The sequence below is a fragment of the Chelonoidis abingdonii genome, chromosome 7 (assembly GCF_003597395.2).
Source record: "Chelonoidis abingdonii isolate Lonesome George chromosome 7, CheloAbing_2.0, whole genome shotgun sequence".
Taxonomy (NCBI): Eukaryota; Metazoa; Chordata; order Testudines; family Testudinidae; genus Chelonoidis; species Chelonoidis abingdonii.
The window spans coordinates 28,058,670-28,084,334 of record NC_133775.1 but is presented as its reverse complement, the minus strand read 5'-3'; the positions used below and the strand labels follow the sequence as shown (position 1 = coordinate 28,084,334).

Genomic DNA, 25,665 nt, shown 5'->3' with positions numbered 1-25,665 from the left:
ATACACACACACACACACACATTTGTTTCAAAGTAGCAAACAAACAGTGTATATACAGGATAATTACAACTGAATTACATTGGGAGTATTTTGAAAGAGATCCTAAAATAGTGGGCTCCATTCATGAAATATCAAGAAAATGTGGGGAATCAATTAAAAGGGGGAGAAAAAGCCAACAGAAGGGTTGAGTATATAGTGACAAGAGTAGAATGCATGTTTTACAATGCACTTAAAAGTAAATGTCTTCACTTTTATTCTTAAAAAAACTCATACCTAAAACCACCAACAACCTGTTTTAGCATTTGGGAATGCACAAAGAAGGAACAGAAAGATAGAGGAGATGATGACAAGCTATAAATCTCAATGGTTAAATTAAGTGGTGGGGCTAGAGATACAGTACAGCATACCACTTGTTAGAAATGTGACAAATGGTGTTCCATTTGCTAAAGTCATTTACAACTGGCCATTAATAAAGGGTCTGAGATAGGAGATACCGTTTCCTAAAGTTTTAAAATCTAAGTGATAAAAAGTATCTGGAAATCTGAGTAAATTTATATTACTTAAGAGCTCTGGTCAAGAAGGAATTCAATTCAGCTATATATGGCCTTAACCAGAAAACATTTCATTGATGATTTGCATTGCTCTCTTTAGGATTGTAAAATCGAATCACAACAGACAACAGTCCAGATGTGTTAAAGTGAAATTAAAGGAGAAAACCTAATGCAAAGCTGTTACCAAGAAGCTTTATCCCCTTTATTATAGAAGAGACATTCATTAAATATCCTCCTACATAACTTCCTGAGACAGTCAGTGATCATTCATGAAAAACTGATGACATCTCAGGGGAAATCCAAATACTCTTCTCAATACAAGAGCTTTGATGTGCAGCTTGTTTACCCAGCTTTTCTCCTCATATGCTTTTCCTTTATCATGTGGAAATTGGAACTGAAGGGGAATATTTTCATCTAGATGATTGAGTATATCAGCCACTAGTTTCTTCCTTCCCTTCAATCCAACGTATCTAGTTTCTGTACCACTTTTAATCTACGTGCTGGTGGTGTTTGGAGGTTCATAGTTATTTCTTATAATAGATAGGCCAGGGATGGCCAAACTGTGGCTTGCAAGTCATGTGCATCTTTTACCATTAAAGTGAGGCTCGCAAGCCCCCTTGGCCCTCCTATTCTCTGGTCTTGGGGCTTCAGCAGAAGTGGGACTGACAGCTCCTGGAAGTTGTGCTCCGGCGCTTGAACTTCTGAAGTTTGTTGAATGCGGCTCAGAGGGACAGGAAGTCCCTGATATAGGCCCTTTAAAAATACTGGCAATTGTGTAAGGGGAATCACAGGAGCACTTTCTGACATTTTGAGTCTAACTCTCATTTACACTAAGGTTACATCTACTCTGGCAGAGTAAGGGGACCTGGAGGTGAATATAAAATGTAACATATAGTCACTTTAAGGGATCTTTACATTGCCAGAGTGGTGTCAAGTGGCCTTAATATAAGTGAGTAGCAAGCCCATTGTTTTTGGAGCCCAATCTTGCAGACCATACATAGGCAAAACTCTTACTAGTTTCAGTGGGAGTTTTTTCTGTGGAAGGACTGGGGTCCTACAATGCTTTTTTTATATGTAAAAGAAATGTAGTATTATTGTCAGTATAAGCAAACTAAAACTCACACTAAAGTTAATATTCTCACATTATAACAGGACTCTCCATAAATGATTAAAACCAATGCAATTTATTATCCTGTCTTTAGCTATAAAATAACTATAAAAAAGGGAACAAATAATATCACAAGCCATTCTACTTAATTAATGATTTTTTTCCAAGCTAGGATGTGTTGTGGTTTATAAATCACTGTGCTAAACCTTGCATGGTTTGAAGAAGAAATATTTACTCTCTTTGCCCCCCTCCAGGTTATGATCACCTGTGGAGGACATGCATTAGCATTCACATTACTCCAGAATGAATCACTTTTGCAGCCATCCCTCTGTTCCACATTTGTGCCCGTAACCTTTCTATTATTATGGAAATTATTAGCAACCGCCTTTAAACAAATGGTAAAAGCAACATTACCAGACCTTGCCTTAATTTGTTTCCTTTACCTTCATGCACATCTGTATGCTGTTTGGTCAGGATGGCATGTGATTTGATTTTATCAGTCGCAAAGTGAACAGCAAAAGCTAATGCTTTGCCCAAATGCAGACAAAACAGGCATGTAATTACAAGTTGTTTCAATGCATTTATTCTCAACAAGGTAATTTGATACTCCTACTTTTCAAGAATTAAGATGTTACAGATAAATAATGCATTGCTCAGGCTTTCAATTTGCTATTCAAAAAGACATAAATCCTCCCCAAGCTTTTATTTGTATCTCAGATTTAAATATAAGTTTGAACTTTTTTAAAGAAAAGTTATTGTAGATAAAACTGTTGGATTGAAAAACTGCAGAGAGGAGCCAGCCACAGACTTCAGGCAGGAGAAGCAGCTGTTGAAGTAGCCAAGGCAGGGACTTGCTGCACTCGGAGGGAAGGGGACAAAATGAGGTACAGCTTGGCCCACCCCTCCCCACAGTACCTCTCCTGACCCAGAACTGTACAGAAGAGACCCCACCTTTGCACTTTAGGGCATTCTAGGACCTAGGCAGTGTGCCTCTTCTCCCTGGCCACTTGGCCTTGGGGGAAAACTGCAGAGAAGAATCAGGCAGTGACTCTTGCCAGTAAAAGCAGCTGCAAACGCAGCCAAAACAGGGACCTCTGGGTATTCAGAGAACTGTCTACAGTTCTGACTGGATTTTCTCTGCCCTATGCTGATTGGCTGTTTGCTCCAACCCTTCCTCCCCCCTCCAGGCTCTTCTCTTGAGTTTCACTCAAAACCTTACCCTCTTTTCCCCTGCCCGGTCCCTCTTCCCTTCAATGACTCCTCTCCCTTTACTTTTCTTTCCATTTAGCGAAGCCCTTTTTAAATCAATATCCCCACCAAAACAACAACAACAAACATTACATTTTCTGCTCTCTCTGCTTGTGTGTTACACCTCACCCTCGGTCCTCTCTAGCTGGACTGTAAACTCTCCAGGCAGAGGCAGTCGGCTACTCCGTGCTTGTACAGTGCCTAGCGCAATGGGGCCCCATTCATGGTGGGCCTTAGGCACAACTGTGATAAGCATAATAGAAAATAAAGTTGGAGATGATAGAGCAGGCATATGAACTGGATGTAAATAGCCAAATTAGAGCAGGCACAGTAATCTAGAGGGCTCTTACGAATACATAGTGGATTGCCAGATTATCAGACAAAGCACCAGAGAATATACTGTCTACCTATTAGGTCTTTTCCATTCCTTAGATCGGTGGTGGGCAACCTGCAGCACATAAGGACAGTCTGCTGGTGGTGGCCATGAGACAGTTTGTTTACGTTGACTGTCTGCAAGCCTGTCTGCCTGCAGCTCCCAGTGGCCGCGTTTCACCATTCCTGGACAATGGGCTCTGCGAAAAGTGGCGCTGGCCACAAGGACGTGCTGGCTGCTGCTTCCCACAGCTCCCATTGGCCGGGAACAGCGGACCGTGGCCACTGGAGCTGCGGGCAGCCGGGCTTGCAGACAGTCAATGTAAACAAACTGTCTTGCGGCCTGCCAGCACATTACCCTGACGGACCACGTGCAGCCTGCGGGCCGCAGGTTGCCCACTACTGCCTTAGATTTTAAGTTCCCTAAAATTGGAACTATCTGTTCTTCAGTGTCTAGAAAGTGGTGAGAACATAGTAAATGCTCTGGTAAATGAACAATAATTACAAATATGCTTTTAAAAACTGATAGGGCTTTCCTAAAATTTTTCTTTTAAAAATCATTTTATTCAATTCTACAACAACACGATGCAAAGTAATGGGCAAAATTCATTGCTGGTGTGACGTCATTAGTTTAGCCCACTATATATATAACTGTATAAAACCACCATAATATATTTTAAAGAGTTACTCATAAGCTAAAGAGAAAAGAAAGTTTTCAAGGCAAGCATTAAAGAGAGGTAGAGTGATGAAAGGGCCAGATGAAAGGGTTTCTGGATGAAAGGGCCAGAGTGGCATGAAAGGGCCCTAAAAGTCCTATTTCCAGTTGGGGAACAACTCCCTCCCTGGTGCAGACACTGTAGAAAACAGCTGTAAGGCTGCATTCTGAGCACTCTCTTACAAGCCCTGGTGTAACGGTGGATCTTGGGACAAGGAGGAATGGCTGCTGCAGAGTGACGGCAGCACAGATTCAGGACAGTGCTACGTCTCTTAGCTTGGGGAGGCTGCTATAACTTAATCAGACCCCCACGGTATAGGTGGCTCACAACCACTTTAGGCCCTCTCTCCCTGGGCATAAGGTGACCAAGTGTCTAGTTTTCAACTGGAAAACCCGATCAAAAAGGGATCCTGGCAGCTCCAATCAGCACAGCTGACTGGGCCATTGACTGTCTGGTTGGCGGTGCCACGCAGCAGGGCTGGCAGGTTCCCTGCGAGGTGTTTGGTTTTGTGCGAGTACAATGTTGGCAACCCTACCTGGGCATCACATTCTAAATCTCACCCAAGGAAGGAGCATAGTTAAGTCAGAGAAACAGAAAAGGGTTTAAACCAAAAGTCCAAAAAAATCTTTCCCTCCCAGACCATTCTCCGTCACTGTTTAAAATGACGACATCCTCTTTGTCACTCAGGCCTATCACCTATGGAAACTTTTTGACCCTTCCATTTCTCTTACTCCACATAGCGAAGATAGGTCTAAATTCTGCTGCTTTCTCCAGAGAAGATGTGTCCTTTCCTTTCCATCTCTATACCTAAAACTCTTGCTCAAGATCTTGCCCTGATTACTGCAACCTCCTCTTCTGCAGCCTCCCTCTAACCCATGTTAATTTCTCTCATTCATGAAAAAGGCAGCTAATAAATCCATTCTTCTCATGTTTCTTCTCCGTCATTCTAACCATGTGATCTCCCAGATCCATCCCTCTTTGCACCTCTGCATTGTCTTTCCTCTATTGTATCAAGTTCCAACCTCTTGTTCTTGCTTTCAAGGTTCTGCATGACTCTGACTCTCCCTACTTATCCACCCTGTGCCCTTTTCAATTCAGTCTCCTCCATTTCATTCCAGCCTGCTTCTCCAACAAATGTCTTCACACCCTCTTCCAAGCTGTCCCCTAATTAAGCTAATTCAAGGCCACTGGCTTCTTCTCATTCAAATCTCTCTTGAAGAGCCACTTCTACTATGTTACTTCCATGTACCTATAATGGCACAATAATTGTGTCATTAAAAAACTCTCTATGATCAGGATATGGCCAATTATCACCTGGCCAATGTTATTTGTTTGTTGATCCCTGTTACCTTTTACCTGGCTCTATTTATTTTGTCTTTTGGGGGCAAGGCCCTTTTATGTTGAGAAAACAGATATGGTGAGCATAACAGACACAAATAATAATCATCATCATAACTCATAATAAAAGGAGGGTATACATTAATGCCTAAATTAATCCCTGCTGTTAACTTTCCTCTGTTGGCTTCAATCAACCAGGGATACATTTGATCTTTAGTGCTGGCAGCATACAGTAAAAGGAGATTATGCTACAACCATGAGCTGAAATATGGATGGGAAATAGATCAGAAAATCAATTGAGGAAGATGTAGAACTGGATGTCACTTGTCTAGACTTAAATTAGCAATAAGGCATCCAAAAAAACCTAACCAACCAACCCACTTACTCACCCAAGGGCAAATGAAAAAGAGAAAGGGGCCTAGGGCAGAATCTCAGTGCATTTAACTAAAGGAGGGAGGGGAGAATGCCTAGCCTCTACCTAAAGTTATAAAAGAAACTGTTAAAAATGTAGGATTAAAACTAGGGTAAGAGTATCCTCAAGTTACACCTTCCTGTTGGAAAGGCTCATTTATTAGTTTTATTAAAAACACATTAATATTAACTTAGCATCATGTGCATTAAAATGGCACGCGTAGATGTTTTAAAAAATATTTCAATGTTGCATAATGTAAGTAGATACAATTTTATATGGCATTATGACATAAAACCCCAGAATTTAAAATGGAGGATATGATTATTTTCAAGAATCTCAAAGAAGTCTCTATCTTTAATTTTATCTTATTTTAAAGGGCATAGGTTTCCCCTTTTCTATAAATGCATACTTTATACAGGAAGAGATAACTCAACATTTCCATTTTGCAGATATCAGAAATTCTGGTGATTTCTAAAAGAAAGAGTATCAGAATTTGTGTATATTTGAGAACTTTAGGATTTTGTATCAGACGCTAGTTTGTAGAGTGGAACAGTATTAAAGGCAATCTGGGCAGTGCAAACGTGCTTAAATACGATTTGATCTATCAATCTGATTCACAATTTTATAGTGAATTAAAAAGAAAATTTATATTATCTGCTATTGAAAGATAATGAGATCATGATTCTGTTCAGGACATTTTTCTTGCGTTATAATTACATTCTTTGTGCAAGGTTTCCTGGCTGTTAAGTCCCACTTCCAAGTGTGACGAGTACTGAGTTATTGAGGAGAGACAAGAGGGCTGAAAGATGATGGTGATATTTTTCATAACATGAAATGAAGGACATAGAACAACAAGCTTCTAAATAGCATGGTTCTAAATAGAATCATGTTCAGTTAGAACACAGGTATGCTTGTTACATCTTAAGATAGAGTGCCTGTAAATATATACAAGGAAATATTTGTTTTCCAGTTTTGTGAAACAATCCATTTATGTTCAGTAGTATTCATGAGCTTATAAAGAAACAAGTGGTAAGGGTGGAAATGAAAACAAAATATTTTAGCTTTTTAAGTGACATATCTATTTCATCATAAAGATATATCTAGAGATATATTTTTTCAGAAAGGAAAACCAAGTCCAAATCAGTTTACTAATAACAGAGATATTAGATCTAATAGGAAGAAAATAAACTAACATTGTTTCAGAAGAGACATCTAAAAAATTCAACTTGCAATAAAGTAGAATAAGCAGAGTAAGGGTCAAGGCTGATATAAAACTATGGGTTAAATCCTCAGGATGGCTGACATTGATGTATAAGATGTTTTGCCCCAATGGGAGCTGTTAACTTATTGAACACTGATCTAACCTAACAGTTGGCCATGAAGGGAGGGTCTTTCTCTGTTCCCCTCCCACAAACATCCTGACATACATCCCTGACCCTTCTTTGCCATCTGCAGCATGTGGAAGTTGAAGCAACCTCAGGGCTCGCCCTTGATTTTTTACGTATATATTTTCTAAACTACAACCAATTGAGTGATTGGCTGAACACTCTATCCACTCTGTTCAGAAAAGGGGGGTAGCCCTCTATAGCTGTCTGTCACCTTGTGGGAACTGCAGAGGACACAAACACTTTGGAAAGTTCATCTTCCTTTTTTGATCTGTTCGGTCTCTACCTACACTGCTCTTCCACAAATATTTCAGATTAAGACAATTTGTCATGTGCATATTTGTGTGACATGGAATTAACATACGTTAATTATATATAAATGATTAGCAAACACAATTTTTTAACAATAAGGAGCCAGACCCTCAGCCGATGAAATCTGGGTAGATTATTTACACCCAGCAAGGGTCTGGCCTACTATTTGTTCTTCATTGTTGATATTTTATTTCTGGTTATTTTACTGAATGTTACAGCAGAAAACGGCTTTGACTGTAAACATGCACAGCAATGCCTGAGAAAAGGCAGTCACACACTGCAACAGAAGCAGTGGTGAGCTATAGATAGATTTAGTAGATGCAAACCCATGTCTCTATTTTTTGTGGGGAAGGAAATATTGCATGAAGTGTTATCTACTGAATGGAACTGCATTGATTCATAACCTGCTCTCTGCACGGCCGTGACTTGTCACTGGTTGATCATAACTTCAGCATATTCCCTCGGGATTCACAGGAGTTCGTACATTAGCTTCTGATCCCAGTGAAGGGTGCACAGAAACTTCTAAAACTCAATTCTCCAATTTTTTCCATGCAATGAAGGATTTGCTTAGTTAACTGAACCAAACTCTTTCAATAGAACAGCTCTGGGTATAGTCTCAGTCAGGAAAAGCCCACAGACATCAATAGGTGCTCTGAAAAAAAGCAATGTACACCCCACTCAGCAGTGTGGCACCACAGAGTATACAGGGCTGTGGTCCTGGCCTTGCTCCCTAACTAGGAGACCAAGCGGAGGCCCCTCTCGGGATGTCCTTGAATAGTACAGCTTGGAATTCTGCTTTACTGTGTCAGGGTGCCCTGGAATGGAAGGATGTAAAAGGTTCCCTCTTCTGCTATCTTAATCTCTCCCCCACAGAAAGGAATTTGGCATTGCCATTACATGTTGTTTTTCTGCTTTGTTTGTAAATTGAACAGTCACTTACAATGTCCTCCACCCTGCCATTTATGTAGTCCTGAGCTTTGTGTGACACTGAAATTACATCAGGGATACTGATGATGCTCATCAATGCTGTAGTAGGATTATATTCACTTATATGGGCTCTGGTTAATAGAGAGAGCTAAATTATTCAAGTGATTTCTTTTAGTATATTTACTGCACCAAGATCATTTCCCCTTTCTGACACGACTGGTGCCATAAACAGGATTTCCTAGTCTCCTAGGCTTTTAGTTCAAAAGTTGTTTTTTTAAATATTATACCTATAAATGTAGAGAATGGAAAAATCAGTGACCAAGCATAAAATATAAATTAAGATGACAAAGTACAGGTAATATCAAGTGTTACACAAAGTAAAACCAAACCAGTATCCTAGCCAAAACACTTGTGTTGTGACAGCCCAACAAGGTAACAAGGAGCAAAACACACACAGGATGTTCCTTGTTTATTTTTACAAGTTTTTCCCCCTTAAGGTTTTATCTGTGGAATCCCACATAGGGCAGCAAGCCATAATTCCTGCATTCTGTAACATTTACTTTTGCCCAACCCTTCTAACATTTGTGTATCACATTCATACATCTGTAATTATTTGAACAAAATTATACTTTGTGTTTTGACTTCTGAGCAGTAATTGGAAATAACAGAATTTTAAGTAGTACCCCAGCTGTCTCCTAAGTATTATTAAGCTTCAAGAATTATTGGGGATGCACCAAACTACAAAGGAATTGTAAAGAAATGATTTCATCTGTATATGATTTTAATCAAGCTTGGCTTGCTGTTAAAAGGCTTGTTTAATGAAAGCTGTTTTTCCCTTATGAGAGTCTAGACTACGTAGTTCAATATCAGCCAACCAAGGCTTATTGCCGTAACAATAGCTAGAGGGTTTACCACAAAAATACGCTTTCATTTGAGCCTGTTTCTGATCACGTATTTGGAAAATGACAGCCAAATAACTTGAATAAAATAAAATAAGTGACAATTAGTGTGAAGAAAAGTCTGTTGGCAAAGAATATAAATTAAATGAAGTCAAATAATATTTTTGGATTTGATTTATATAATGTTTTAATCTATAGTTTTTAATTAAAATAATTACTTCATCTGGGATTTCTCTTCCAGTGTTACACCACAAACAGGAATATTTCCACAGCAGAAATAGCAAACGGCAAAGACAAACCCATTGCTGGTCAGCTGTAAATTGAATAGATGTATGATGGCTTCAGTACTTATCATACAGATACAGGGAAGAATGCAACATCACAAAACACTCTGGAAGCAAGAAATGCTGTGCATTTACTAGTCCATTCTCAACTGAATCCGACTTTTGCAACTTCAGCTTCCAGCAAATATTTACACGCATGCATAACTTGATTCACAGTCATGACTCACATGAGTAAAGTTACATGTGTGCAAGTATTTGAAGGATTGGTGCCTTAAGGTCAAATTCTGCAAATTCTCTCACACATGTTGTTTCTTTGTAGTTAATGGCACCATTTGTAGGAGTAGGAACTACTCACTTGAGTAAAGGTTTGCAGGTTGGGGCCTTTATCCTTTCTATTGCTGACTGTACTTGACTGAAGTTTATAGGACAGTCCATTTCAACACATTTTGTTTAGTTAAACTGAAGTAGTTCATTTTTAAAGAAAAAATTCTATTGCTAAAAACTATAAACACGACTAACTTGGACTAATATAAATATTTGAAAACCAGAACTTTTTGTTACATATTATAGAAACAATCCTGATATAGCTGATGGGGAGACGTGCTTTTATGGAATAGATGAATCAAATGAAATATAGCAGAAGAGCATGAATGTTAAATAAACATGAGAAAGTTTGCCTTATAACAGAGCAGCATGTTTGGATCAATTGTAGATATTCTCTGCTTTTAACAGCTCGAATGGAAATTCTTTACATTTCCACTTCCGCAGCACATTATTTAAATGTTAAGCCTCTCTAATTAAAAGGAATCATTAAATTTATTCCTATTGCCTCCTTTAAGGCTTATTTGCTAATAAGCAATTGGACAAGGGATGTGTGAAATGAATAGTCGAAGAAAAACTGACAGCAAAAGAGAGGTCTGGAGGGTGAAGTTGGTTTATTAGGCACCGTTTGTCATGAATGGGTCTAGTGCACGTACAAAAGCAAATCCCACTACCTTAGAAGATTAATTCTGAAGGAGGCACTCTTGGGTCAAAGTATACATAAGCGTGTGCCTAATCTCAGAGAAATCAGGCTATTTTCTCACAGCAATTAAGCAGAGGTCTAGGGTTTCACCCACAGTGTATTTAAACACAGGATACAATTAAACCCAAAAGTATTAATATCTTTGCTGTGCAAAATTGCCCAGGAAATAGATTTTGCCCTCCTTCAAATGGAAAGCAAGACAAATTAAGGAGGATGACTTTATCTGTGACAAAATTCTCTTGAAACAAGTGTATATGTAAATTTCTAACTATTAATTCCTTATGTACGCAGGAGTTTTTCATTTTTTCACCTGTATACCTTACAATGAAAAAGCATAATGTTCAATTTACACAAGTGATTGATAACTTATTTTTTCAGTTAAATTAAGTTTGTAAACAGCTCTACAAAATAAATTCAACAAAAGCACTCTTAACTCATATTCTGTTGTGTAGCCTTGTTATCTATTAGACCAAAGAAATGAATAACTGTAATATTTTATTAAGTAATGAATAGTTTAGAAAGATTTCTTTCCTCCATGTTGTGTAAAGATTTTAGTTACATAAGCAAAAAGAAAGCTTGGTCTTGAAGAACATTAATGTCTATTTGAAACAGCACTCAGAGAGGAGGGGATACAAAAATTAATTTCACAACATGTTGTTTGTTACATATTGACCCCACTGGGCAAGAATCTTAATAATCCAAGTATTTTATTAGATAAATTATTACCTTTTCAAATCTCTAAAAACCCTTTTTAGAGCTGCTGCAATTTCACGTTTATCACCTCTCTTTTGGCTATGTAGCAGATCTATAATACACTTCACCATTAATCCACTAAAATAAATCAATTATTTTTTTCATTTAAAGAGAGAGAAAATGCCAATCAGGTCAGTTCTTTGTACACAAAACTATATCCCTAAACAGTAAGAAACCAGGCAAACCTGTATGTTTGTTTTTTAAAAATGCTACAGCTCTACCATCAAAATATAGAATAGATATTAAATATCTTTCATGAGAAAGCATGAGTGCTTTAATAAATCACTGAAAAACTGTTGTTAATAGCTTGAGCTTTCAGTCTGATGAAATCCTGCATATGATAGTAGATATTTTGAATTTTGTAAGAAAGGTACAGAAGCAGTTGTGTTTTGTTTTTTTAAATCACCAATGATTTACTTCTCACTGACGCTGTTGGCTAGTTAGACTCTGTATTAACCTTTAAAAATGCAGCATTTCCCAAAACAAGTTACTTATTAAATAAATGCTCTTTTTTGAGTGCAAGTGACCTTTTAAATGATTATTTCTCAGCACTTGCTACAAAGAGAATTTCACCTATCACCTTTAGGTTTTTGATGTGCCGCAGTGAGTGAATCTCTAACCTTTTCACAACATGTAATATGCTGCAGAACACAAAATTACTTGCTAACTTTAATTAAATCCCTTCAGAAAAGTCTTGCTGACCTCCCTGGAAAAAAAAAAAAAATCTTACAAAATGGAGAGAATCTCCCTCACCTCAAAACCACCATATCGCTCATCTGCATTTGATAGCTGTAAATCAATCTGCAACTGTTTCACAAAATTATGTTCTAATGTACCAGATAACCACTGCTTCTTCACAGTAATGTTTTTATATAAATTCCAACCCCTCCTCCTAAAAAATCCCAAATATTTTTAATTAAAAACCATAAATCTTTTTTTTTCTGGCACTCAGTAAGGGCCTGATCCAAAACCCTTTGAAGTCAACTAGACTCTTTGGAACGGGCCTTAAAATAGCAGTCACATGAAGTCTTCCAAGTCAGTGGTTCTCAACCTTTCCAGACTACTGTATGCTTTTCAGGAGTCTGATTTGTCTTGCGTAACCCCAAGTATCATCTCACTTAATAACTACTTATTTACAAAATCAGACATAAAAATACAAAAAAGTGTCACAGCACATCACTGAAAAATTGCTTACTTTCTTATTTTTACCATATAATTATTACATAAATCAGTTGGAATATAAATATTGTATTTACATTTCAGTGTTCATACTGCTCTTTATATTATAAAAGTCATTGTATAAAATTTTAGTTTGTACTGACTTCGGTAGCGCTTTTAAGGTAGCCTGTTGTAAAAACTAGGTGATTATCTAGATTAGTTCATGTACCTCCTGGAAGACCTCTGAGTACCCCCCAGGGATACATGTACCCCTGCTTGAGAACCACTGATTCTAAGTTTGAGAAAACACAAACTTCTAGACAAAATCACCCTATTCTCTATACCATAGTGAAAAAAAATTGTTGTACAAGGTAAGATAATTTCACAACATAAGTGAATGTAAAGAAAAGGAAGTCACCTCAGAACCAAACACACAGACTATCAAGGAACAACAGGACAAAATACCACTGGAGAATAAATGGATGCAGCTCTCTCCTCAGAAACTAATGGAGCAGTGACCTCTTTTCCCATTAAGTGGCAATGGTAATTTTAAACTTGATAATTTATGCTACGAATCAAGTCAAACATAACATTTTCATACTTTCCTTAGAGTTCTTTACTAAATTAAAGGAATCCAAGTTTTTGCCAATACTATTTCCCTGATCCTGAGCTATTATAACTTACAACCAACATATATAACCACACACACGAATCACAGGATACATTTTATATACTGGCTTGTTACAGTTCACATGCATGCTAAATCCATCAGCATTACTCAACTTTGATGTCTTCCTCTGAAATATTCAGGCACTTCAGCATACTTCTAACACTAAAATGTTCATCATGTATTATATTTTTATAACATTAAGTTAAGACGAGCCAGAAGTCTTAATGTCTAGGTAATGCTTTTAATAGCTAGGTAAGGAAAATTGGGTTCTAAATGACTTAAACATAATGATCATTTAAATATTAAAGTTTTTTTCCCAGGGCCGTCCACAGGATTCAGGGAGCCTGGGGCAAAGCAGGGGAGTGGACATAAAAAAAATGCGCCAGCTGCTGTGGCGCTTGTACTCACCAGGCGGTGCTTCAAGTCTGCGGCGGTGGGTCCTCCACTTGCTCCGTGTCTTCGGCAGCACTGAAGAACCCACTGCCAAAGTGTCACCAAAGACTCGGACTGCCGACGGGTGAGTAAAAATTAAAAAGGCGCCTCTAGCCAGGGAAGGGATTCTCGGCCATGGCTCATGGGGCCCCTGCGGAACCTGGGGTCTGGGGCAAATTGCTCCACTTGCCCCACCTCTGAGCGGCCCTGTTTTTTCCTCCTGACTTGAGTAGTAATACTGTTTTTAAATGTATATTACAGAGAGAATTGGAATGAGGCTTATTTACTTGAAATGAAAGGTAATGTGGCCTGGGAACCATGCCATATAATTAAAAAGAACTTGTTAATGAAAAGAAATTTACAGGCATTGGGATTTTTTTTACATTGAGTTAATAAGATGGTGTTGAAATTTTGCAAAAGATGCAATCCTTCAGATGTAAAGTCAAAATTGTGTCCTATTATAAGCTGGAGTCCTAGAATAAGCAAAGCAGCAACAAAAAGATGTAAGGAATATGGACCTTCTTCTAGTTTGTTCAAGATAAAGGAGATCAGTTATCTGATTGGTGTGTAATCACAAAGTTAAATAAACAGCAATAAGGGTAAACTGATTTACTGTCAAGTCCACATGCCCCCTTTGTCAGTTCATTATGTGTATTGGTGACAAATAGTACAGAAGAGACAACAGTATTGAATCAAATAACTTGCAACAATTTATACTCATATACAACTGTTTACATTTCAGCAAATGAATATTTATGAACAAGTGGCTTTCCCTTCACAAACACTACTGAAGCAGGTTCAATTCGTTATTACATATATCTAGAAAGTACAAACACTAATTCTGAGTCAGTGTTGCAACCTGTCTTAAACAAGGCCTACTAGATAATGTTTTCACCTCTCTAAATCAAAATACTAATGTAAAACCTTAGGCAAAAGCTGCTTTTGCTTCCAAATGTCCTATCATTTTCGATCCCCAACTCACAGGAGTACAGATTCAATATTATATCTGTCCTTGAACCTGGCATGCCCCAATGAAACAGTTGGCATAGTTTATTTTGCACTTTATCAATACAGTATAAACGAGCATTTGCTTTCCACCATGGGGTTACTGAACCAACTTGTCTGGGTGCACAGACTGCACTTTGGCCACAGATGTGACTGGTTAACTGTACAAGCAAGGAGGATAAATCCACACAACAATACTTCATTCACCAAGGAAATCTGCAGTGGATTACAGCTTCTCTATGGTTACGTCTGTTCTTAATTTACTGCTTTTATTCAGTTTTCAACCATAAATGAGCCCCTTATGAGGCATTCACTATGCAGAATTGACAACTCTTTATATCTACTCGAAAAATATTTTTGGATAATAATTTATGGCTACGAAATATTTTAAGCAGTTTGAATAGTTACATTATATTCCTTTCGTACTTAATGATGCAGTAAAATGGATTTCTGGGTAATCTGGGGATTTCACATGTTTATAACAAACAGCAGCTTGGCCATACAGAAATGTAAATTTTAAAACTGCTTATTTCATGGGAAAGACATTGAGATTTTTTAAAAAGCTCTTTTACTGCATCTCAGGAGAAAATTCTAGGCCAGAATTGTGACTAAGGACCCTGTGGATAAGAGAAAAAAGAGAAAAAGTATTTTGGCAGCAATATTTTGTTTACGGGCTTTTTTGTTTGTTTATTTAAGTTAATGATAGATGTAGCCGCTAAACACCATTCAACAAGGGAAATCTGAAGATTTCTGAGAGCACATAAAGGCACGGGGGAGGGTTTCCGCATTATTTATGTTTTATGTATGAAACTGAAATGTAAGCATGGGTATTTTAATCTTTTTCACCATCAAAGGTTCTCTCTTGATTTGTATGCTGAATTAATGTGCTATCTGCTTCGTAAGAGCCATCTAACAGGACTGATTAGCATTGGACATGAAGTGGCATTCAAGGAAGAAGATGCCAGTAAACAGAGCTGCCTTGGAAACCAGTGACGTGCCATAAAGCTTCACATACAAAAATATGTTTTGCCCCATGCCGATATGTCTACTCACCCCGCATCAGCTCAGACATATGTCCTCAGAGGGATGTCATCCATCGATGCTGTAATTGGCAATAGAGAGGGAACCCATGTCAATGATATGGAACGCTCTTATTAATTGAGACAGTAGCAATGAGGCTGTAAAAAACCTTCCAAGATGACAAAGTCCCCTTTGCATTATTTTAGATTAATTTAAAGTGTTGGCACAAAGCTTTACAACTTTATTCTTGGCAGAATATGAGCACTTTCAGACTCATTGATACTCAGGGATTCTTCACTATTACAGAGTAAACTCCCTGTAGATGAACAAAAGAAAACATTTGAATGAGGTAGTTGCAGTGTTTTCCTCATTAGCGGCTACAGTGTCTTGATCGGGGAATGAGTGCTTTGGGAAAAGCATTCTTGGCATTAAGAAGAAAGGACATTGCTTTTACAGGCAGGAACACTTTATGATTTTCTGAAACATCCTATCACAGCACCATATGTAATTCAAATAAAAAAATACAACTGAAAACAAAATTAAGTATCAGGGTACTTTAAAAATATGGGCATATGGATTTAAATACAGCAGAAAAATATTGAACTGATTTTAGCTTGGTTACTTTAAACATTCCCTGTTTTATGGATTCCAGTTCTTCCTTTGTTTGCAATTTAATTGTGACTGGTTTTGATTTCTTTATAAAAATAGAAATTGCATTGTTATTATTCTGTATATCTTCATTCTTGTTTAGTGGATGCAGTTTGCATGCTAAGGACATTTCCTGCATTTGTCTAAGATTCTGTTGGAGTTACTGGATAAAATACTGTAACTAAGTTCTACAATAACAGGGACTATTCCAGTAAGACCCTAAGGTCTTGTGAGTGCATAATTCCCTGCTGTATGCACTGACTTCAGTGGCAGTTGTGTGTGTGCGTAAGGACGTCACACAGGGTGTACTGCCCTAATCTCCCTCGATCTGTTTGCATAAGTCCCGCTAACATAAATAGGAGTTGTGGCTCAGGACTGAAAGATTAACTTCAAAACATAAAAATCACACAAGCAACACCACCCCATGACAATAATAATTGAAACTCAGCCCTGCCCAAAAATACTACGCCTTAATAAACAGGCTTGGCACAGGAAGGTTTTGTGGGTGGCAGAATCCCCACATGTTTCTTCACGACAGTTTCTGAAGCCTCAGGCCTGCAGAAGCTTCTGTTGCCTATCCAACACTGCCCTATACATGGAAAGTCAAGTGAAGTGGTCTATGGATCCAGATAGTCATCGATCAATCTGCCTCACCCCTGCTCAAGCCTGCTGCTCCATACTGATGTGAAAGGAGCTCCAGTGGAGAGTGGATACCTACTGCAGAGGCTTTAAGAATCTGTATCAGTTCCACTGCACAGTAAGCCCTCCTGAGCCCCAGGGAGCAGTACCATGATGTCTTGGGGCTCTGCAGCCACAGATGTCAAAGTAATTCAGCAGAGAAATAATCAGAGGCAGCCACATCTTCCCAGCACCATGCAGCTAGTCAACAGCTCCTTTCACCAACATCTGAGTCAGTGACGTTGTCCAGTTGTGCTACATTGCAGTCAGGGGTGGGGAGGGATGATCTCAGGAGAGGAAGTGTCTATTCAACATTCCGGTGAGGCGCTCCTCCTCAGCTGACTGACAGTCTGCAAGAGTGATAGGCCTGGACTGCCAAAGACAGGCTTGTGGCTGATAACTCCAAAATGATGGTCATTAGAGAAGTGGAGTTCAGGCCCCATCTGGCCAAAGCCACCCCTTTGTAGTGGTCAGGGGAGCCAAGGCTCAGTAAAGCTCCCCCCCACAACTGTCCCCAGGACCAGCAGTATCAGTTCATTGGCTATGCGGAGGTAAAGGACTATGAAGCATTATTATGCTGCATATTAAAGGACTAGGATTTGGCCCTAGCAGAACAGTCTAATTTCATGAACAATAAACTGTATCAGTTGTCTGTATTTTGTGCCATAAATAAAACGAGCCACACAGTAATATACTGTTACAGCTCTAAATTAAACTGACAGCAGCAAGGACATTGCAAGCTAAGACTGCAGCTCCACTGTGAATTCACCTTCCTATACTAGTACTTAAGTACTGCCGTTAAGGATGATCAGTATCAAGACACCTGACCCAGCTGGCTAATCAAGTGTAATCTATCTGACCCATCTGGCACCTGAGCCAGCCAGCATTCTTACATAATTAATATCACACGCCAGTGTACTCATACTAGTCTTCCACACTACGCTATACTGTGTACATGAAGAAGTGCAAGTTGGAGGATCATTTAACACTGAATTTTCTCAATACATCACAATTACAGAATCACCCTTGCTGAATAGCTTCTTTTTACCGAGCTGCTGGGAATTTTCACAGTATCTCAGTAGTTAACAAATTATATCATTTCTTATCTGAGATGGAGAGGTCTAATGGTTACACATGGGGATTATAGGATAAAACACATATAGGCATTAGGTCAAAACCACTTAAAGAGACATCAAATCAGTTGATCATTTAATCTACTCAGAGTTGTCTTGTTTAACTCTTACCTCAATATATTCATTTTTTAAGCCCAGAACTTTATGGACCAGATACCACAAACTTTATTCACATGGGCTGTCCTATTAAAGTCCATTGGAGAGGATGCCCATACTGGGACTGCAGTTGTTTAATATCAACTTGCAGGCCCAAATATTGAAAAATGAAGTTGTGTCTATGTACTAGTTTTGCTTGTAGTGACACATGCAACAAGCTGGAGATTTTTTTTTCCCCTAAGCATTATGTAGCACTAACAGCAAAGATAGAATGAAACAACTATTAGACTATAACATATGCCTTCTTGGGCACTTGGGTACTCTAATAGTTGAGACCAGTCCTTCCCACCACCAGAGCAAGGCTGTAGTTAGGTAAAGTGGCTTTCAAACAAGTTCTTTGTAAAGGGAGTTCCTTGGATGGGATACAGATACCATATCAGCTTCTACACCACTCCCAGCAGCTGGTAAGGGAAGAGGAAAGGGTGACTGCACCTTGGCAATCCCTAGTTACTGTAATAGCTCTTTGGTGCCATAGGCAGTCAGCACAAGTTAGAAATGCCTGAGGAATGTTCTAACCATTCTAATTCAGAATGGTTTCAGGATTGAGGAACCACAAATGTGGTTTAAAACCCCCTTTGGACTTCCATCCCTAATTTGTGCTAAGGGGTTCTCAGCTGTACTTGAAGATCTGGTTCTGTGTGTCTCTGGGAAAAGCTTGTTAACTTTTTGGGATGACAGTGTGGTATGAACAAATAAAGGATATCTGATACCAACAATGGGCCAATTTCATCTTCAATGTAATCTCACTGACCTCCATAGAATTATGCCAGGGCAAACTTGTTCTATTATACCCATAAATAAGTAAATATAATGCATTTTGTAAACTACTGATAACTGCATCTGAGCCAAGAACATATATGCTAAATTTGAGCCCATGGCAAATTAAGAGTAGCTGAACTATAAACCTTCCACAATGAGGTGTGCAATCAATAATGAGCTCCCCTCCAAAAAGTTAGTTAGCTCATTTACAAGAAGCATTCAAAGTCTGGAGCCAAATGTTCACTAATAGGTACTCAGTGCTAAAACGCTATTGCAATAGAACAACTCCACCCTGGTGTATCAACAATGGACTCCCACCAGGAGCAGACCCGATGGGGGCAAGCTAGATGGATTGATAGGTGAACCACTCCTGGATGTTACACACACATGCATTGATGGGTAGGTGAAGCTTCAATGACAGAGGACAGCCAACATGACCGTCCTGATTGATGTTGCAGAAAAATTCTGCTGTCCTTCTCTGATTCCCTTATAATATTGGAATACTTGCTTAGTCCTGACTGGCACCAACACTCTTCACACATATTCTGTCTACTGATAAATAAAGAGGGCTCTGGAATGCTGCATGCAATTTATTTCAACTTGTGTCTAGGACACGTTCAGATGAGGCACGCAGGGCTGTGCCAGATGGCAGGGTCAGGATCTGCAGAGCTGCTCTAGGGGGTATATCACTCTGACTTCTCAGGAAGCAATGCTCCATTTTCTCTGAGCCTCAAAACTGGAAGAAAAAAAGGCCGATGTGACCATCAGCAGTTTTTTCTCCACCAGTGTGAATTGCAGCACCTTTCCCAAGGCCTGCAGTTGTGGAATGAACTCTTTTATGGCTTTCTGTCCTATCCTACATTGATATCCACAGATATATAATAAAAAAATTTTCTGGGATACTTACTGTGAATTTTATCTGAATCTGACATCATTTGGATATGAGGAATGGAGCAAGAATTTCGTACGAATGTGCTAGCTTCTTAGATTTTTGGTACAATTTCCTGGAAGGTGCAAACACCTTGAGAAAACGCTTTGAGTAATGTTCGCAAATGCATCTAAGTCCCATTTTGAAAAGTGACTTTTGGACTCCTAATGGCCAGATTTTCAAAGGATTTTCAGCCTCTAATGATATAAATAGGCAGTTAATGTGATTTACAAAACTACCCAAGTAAATTAAGTGCCTATCTCCCATTGAAATCAATGTTTTGGCACTTTGAAAATCTGGCCCCAATACACTTTTGAAAATGAGAGTTAGGCACCTAAGTGACATAGGTATTTTTGAAAATGTCACTCCTTTATGGCTATAGTTCTGTACTTTGCTCATGGTAATCAATGGAACTCAGCAGAGCAAAGAATAAGATGCAGAACAATGAAAAAAAAAAGAGAACAGTTCAATGAATTACTTCAGACAAAATTTAGGTTGGAGTTCTAGACTGCAGCCAATTCTCAATTTATCCGAGCCCAAACCATTTCTACTGGAAATGTCTGATTCGTCCCCCAGAACTCTAAAAGCATTATTAGGTGCGGCTACTATAATTCATAGACAGTAATTTATAGAGTTCCTACTTCCTTTTTAGAAACATGTAAAACTAATCTCACAACAATAAATGCAAAGTAAATACTGAAAAGTGACCTTTAACCTTTCGATGAATTTAAATAAAAATGTATATTGGATCTATACATTAATAGAGCCTGTTAAGCTCAGTAGAATATTTTATATTCATCTGTGGTTCATCAGGCAGGTTCGTGACCTTTACAGAATTGCAGCAGCTCCGTCTGTTCTGAAAGTTGCATAGGGGAGGATGGTAAATATTATTCTGTGATTAGAAAATGATACTAGAATTGTTGCAGAGAAATACCTAATGCAGAGTTTTCAGTTCAAGAATTAAAACATACACAGCAGGAGAAACTGCAGAGTGGGGCATATTTTATTCCTAGTAATACCCATGTAAAATCAGAGCAGCTTCTAGGACTTTGGTGGTGTCATTTCACAATTACACTAGCTTAAGCACCTGCCTAACTTTACCCATGTGAGTAGACCATTCAGCACCTTCTGGAATCGAAATTTGGTTCCATGATCTTGTTCCTTTCTACAGCGTAGAGAGACTATATCAAAATGAATACAACTGAACTTTTTTAAAAAAATTAAGTGCAAGTAACTAACCCTTGGAACAAATGTACCAAGGATTGTGGTGGATTCTCCATCACTGACAATTTTTAAATCAAGATTGTATGATTTTCTACAATATATGCTCAAGGACTTATTTTGGGGAAGTCCTATGCCCTGTGCTATACAGGAGGTCAGGCTAGATGATCACAATGGTCCCTTCTGGCCTTAGAATCTGAAAAATAAATTGTTAAATCTGTGTGTTGGTACCATTTTATATGAAACACAGGAATAATAACCAATTGCAAGAGAGTAAATTTTTTTAGTTCCATATTCTGAGTTTCTTGGTATACATATAGATTTTTTTTAATAGGTCTTCAATTATGACTTGCTGGGTTTATAATTTACATAGTACCCTGCCCTTCTCAGACCCTACAACTCAGCGGGTTGGTCTAAAATACCAAAATACAGGTGTAGAATTTTGTTGGTTGTATGCAGAAATCAAACTGGGGGGAATTTGAGGAGGGGTTGGAGCAGTGGTACATTCCCAAGATCTTCTTATTGTCCAAGTTCTACATTCTTCTGATACCAAAGATCTTCATATGATTATCCCTCTCCTTTCATACACTTTTGAGTTAGCAATGTTGACATTTACATTATCATTACAAGGTTTCAAAGCTAATCCCCCTTTGAAATGAATGAGACTTTTTCTAGTTTTCAGCCCTGTTGTTTCAGGCTGTCTGCAGACTCAAGCAAATGGCACAGTGTTTTGATTTACACTTAGCTCAGGTACTGGACTAAGGTTTGTTTGTTTTGAAATCAAAGCTTACATTTTGGCTCTCATCTTGTGCTCCAGCAGGAAAAAATAATGGCTTGCCAAGCTGCTGGGAGCCAACCCAGTTGGAGCTGTAGTTGTATGTATGACTTACAATAGTCTTAAACATTGTGAAGATTCTTTTTTTGTGTGTGTTTGTTTTTTTAATGCCACCTATGAAATAAAGATAAATCCAGCTAAGTGAACATGATGCTGTACCTTATTCTGCATCATGAGAATGTCCTTTACTTCATTTTCCATATACCCTTTTCACTGTGGTAAATTGCAGAGTGAGATTTAAACATTGTAATGATACCAAAGGTACCACCTTTCACACGGAGCATTACAGCCTAATGTCAATAATTAAGATGACATAGGCAAAAAAAAAAGGTGATAAAACAAATTCAGTTTCCCCAGGGGCCAATTCACAACCATCTTTCCAACCAAATTATCCCACTCTAGAAGACTCATGGTGAAATCCTGGTCCCAATTATGTCAAAGAGAGTTTTCCCACAGCCATCAAGGGGGCCAGGATTTCACCCTCTTTCTTTAGTGTATGGGGGCACTTTCAGCCCATGTTATTTTTCTCAAGTATCTAGTGATGAAATAATTTTCATTTTAGCTTATTTTTCAACATTTACTTTATCACATAATGATCCTTCTTATTAATGGATTGCCTTCATATTTATTCATTGTTTTGCAGTATACTCTTTCTTATGTTTCATCATTGGCAGGGGACGACAAAGGAGAGAACTAGGTAGTAATGACTCCTGGGCTGGTGCTTCAGGAAATGTGTGTGATTTCTTGTGCTCAAGTCCCACCTGCTAAGTCCTGCCTGCCAAGAACTTCCAACTTCTATGAATGTGTGCAAATGCCTTTCTGCAGCCAGATACCACTTTCACGTACTTGCCATGGGAGAGTCATCTAACTTGATTCTGTCATAATTTAAGTGGAAATCCTGTTACATACCATCTAAGGGTGGTCAGAACATAGCCCACATAGTTCTCATAAAGACCTTATACTGACATTTTCCATTTAAATACGGCAAAGATAACTCTAGAAAATAGTTCTGGATGGGATACAAATAGTAATATAAAACTGCTCTCTATAGTACAAGAACACTGGTCAAATCACAGATTCTAAACAGAACCACCATGAACAAAATAGCCAACATATTTTGCATTCTAGCTTGCTAATAACTAAAATGTGCTGTTGCCAGAATAAGCTTCCCTCAGAGCAAAACTTAAGAATCATATTATTTAGCTGGTTACCAGACTGTTTGAGTTATCTGTCCCTTATTTAATCCAAGAGATTACTCAACAAAACCAATGTTCATTCAACAACATTTACGAAATCTGTTGTGGATTACCACTATCACCAGTTAAACCTGTTTCAAATTTATTGCTTTCATTCAGGTTAAATAATAAAAGGGTCCATTTGTACCACCACATGTATATACACAAATTCAGCTTTCATCATTCTCTACAAGTTTAATCCAGTGATTTATGTTTTTTAACACAGTTTTGGGGAATCTGTTGAAGAACCTCAGCCAGACTGATAGAAGAGTTAGACTAGATTAATGTGATATGTTTAAAGCAAGCCTATTCTGTTAGGTGAAAGAGAAAAGGCAAATATTTTAGCACTGAAACCCTGCGTGAGGTTCTAATCATTTTAATGACTTTAGCAAAGGAGAACACAGCAAGGTTGGGAAAGTTCAAAGACACTGATCTTTATTATTAGAAATATGTTAGAACAGCAAAGAAGCAAAGCTGCTTTTTCCTACTTTTTCTTTAGTCACAGCAGGAAATAACACTCCACAGATTAGAGTTTTCTGACATTTAAGCAGTCAGGGCAGTGGTTACATTTTAATTTTTAAAAATGTTATTTCTTTTTTTAATTCTCTCAGTCTTCCAACATTTAAAATACACACCATACAGAAAATTCCGTGTGAACTGCTTGTCTTATGTTTCTTAACACAGGTAAATTTTTTAATTTAAATTGAATTGAATGGCTGAGGGTTTTGCTATTGGGATATAAAGATTTTTGCCTTAGGTCAGCAGTTCAAATCCAGTTCAAGTTAGAAACAACTGAAAGTGTTTAACCACCTAATGGCCATGTGATGGATTGCATGAAATGAATTGGTGCTAACAGTCCAGTTTGCAATGGATAATACCCAACATAAAAACAACCACCACCGCCTCACCTCCCCAGCTGGCATTGTTTGGTAATCTTAGTAAAGAAGTTAGGAATTAATTACTTCTGCCCCTCTACCAGTGATCACTCACTTGAGGTAGTCAGGGCTGAGGTGCAATAGTGATGTGGTGTGGGGAAGCTTACTTTGCTGATACTCATGCTGTACCTGCAATATTGATAAATAGAGGATTTCTGTCTCTGAAGATATCAGAGACAGAAATATCTTAAATATTTAAATATCTTAAAAATCCTTCTCAAAGCACTGAAGGAATCAGAAGATTGGAATGTCCAGAACCCTACGTGCACTTCCCATGTTATAAAGCTTTTTCATGTAGCAACTTTTAATCTTCAGCAACAAATTAAGACTTTCTTGAACTATTTGGTAAAATATGGCTCTTCCTACAAGCAGTGGACAAATCAAAGCTTTAGAAAGGAATCTCTGGTTTTGTTTGATATGCAGTTCTGATTATTTCTAATTTATCCTAACTAACTTTTGTTATCATAGAGCCATAGGACTGGAAGGGACATTGAGAGGTCATCTAGCCTAGTCCTCTGCACTCATGGCAGGACTGAGTATTACATCTCTTGGAACTTATACTATGAACATTATCAAGATGGAAGAAGCGAAGACATAATGTGCTCTGTTGCTTAGAATAAGGCACTGGAGTCAAGTTCAAATTTGAGGATGTAAAGTTAAGCATAATCCACATTTGAGGACCAAAATAAGAGCTTCCTGGTTTTCAAAGGGGTCGAGTGCTTTGAGCTTCCACTGAAGTCAATGGACATTGTGGAATTTCACCATCTTGATAATCAGATAAATCCATATTTAAGCACCCGACTAAAAATTAGGTGCCTGATGTTAGGAACCCAAGATTGAACATTGTTGGTAAAATCAATGGTATTGATGCGACTAAGTGATTTTGAAGCTTTTGAAAAAGGGATTAAGACTTATCCTTTGAAAATATTACCCTTTTAACCCTAAGCTATTTCCCCTGCTACACACATTGTGTGACTCAGACAAGTCATTATCTTCCCTGTAGCTCAGTTTACCAGCTGTAATTTAATAAGGCTTAATCAGTGTTTGTAGAGGATTTTAGAACCTCTGATGAAAGACTCATAAGTGCAAAGTATCATTATTAGTAGTATTGTTAAAAATCTCCTACAACAAAAAACATGCCTTCTCCAAGTTCTGAAGCACTCATAAATAAGGTATTTCCCTTGACTCGTGCTCCCTCTGGGAGCAAGGAAGAATGACTGACTTCAGCTCAGGTTAAATATTTAGAAGCAATTTAAAATATTTTGACCTGTCTGATTTGCTTTAGTGATCGCAGTGGTATTTATAAATAAGCCCAGCAAAACTCTTGGAACTATACTGTACACTTGTGTACAAGAGTGAAATTCACTCCTGTGCAGGGAACCAGCACCATAACTATGTGCCTCCTAAATCCCATTTGCACAATGAAAATAGAACTTAAGTGTGTGATGGAGTAGGGACTGTCTGTGTGGGGAACGGGAAAGCAGGGGATGTCTGTAGGTGAGGGACAGGTAGTCAGGTTGTAA

General features: G+C 38.3%; 1 protein-coding gene across 18 annotated transcripts in view; it reads right to left on the bottom strand.

Moving 5' to 3' along the window:
- ADGRL2 (adhesion G protein-coupled receptor L2) overlaps positions 1 to 25,665 on the bottom strand; it is a 501,988-nt gene that overhangs the window by 280,752 nt on the left and 195,571 nt on the right. The window lies entirely within an intron of this gene.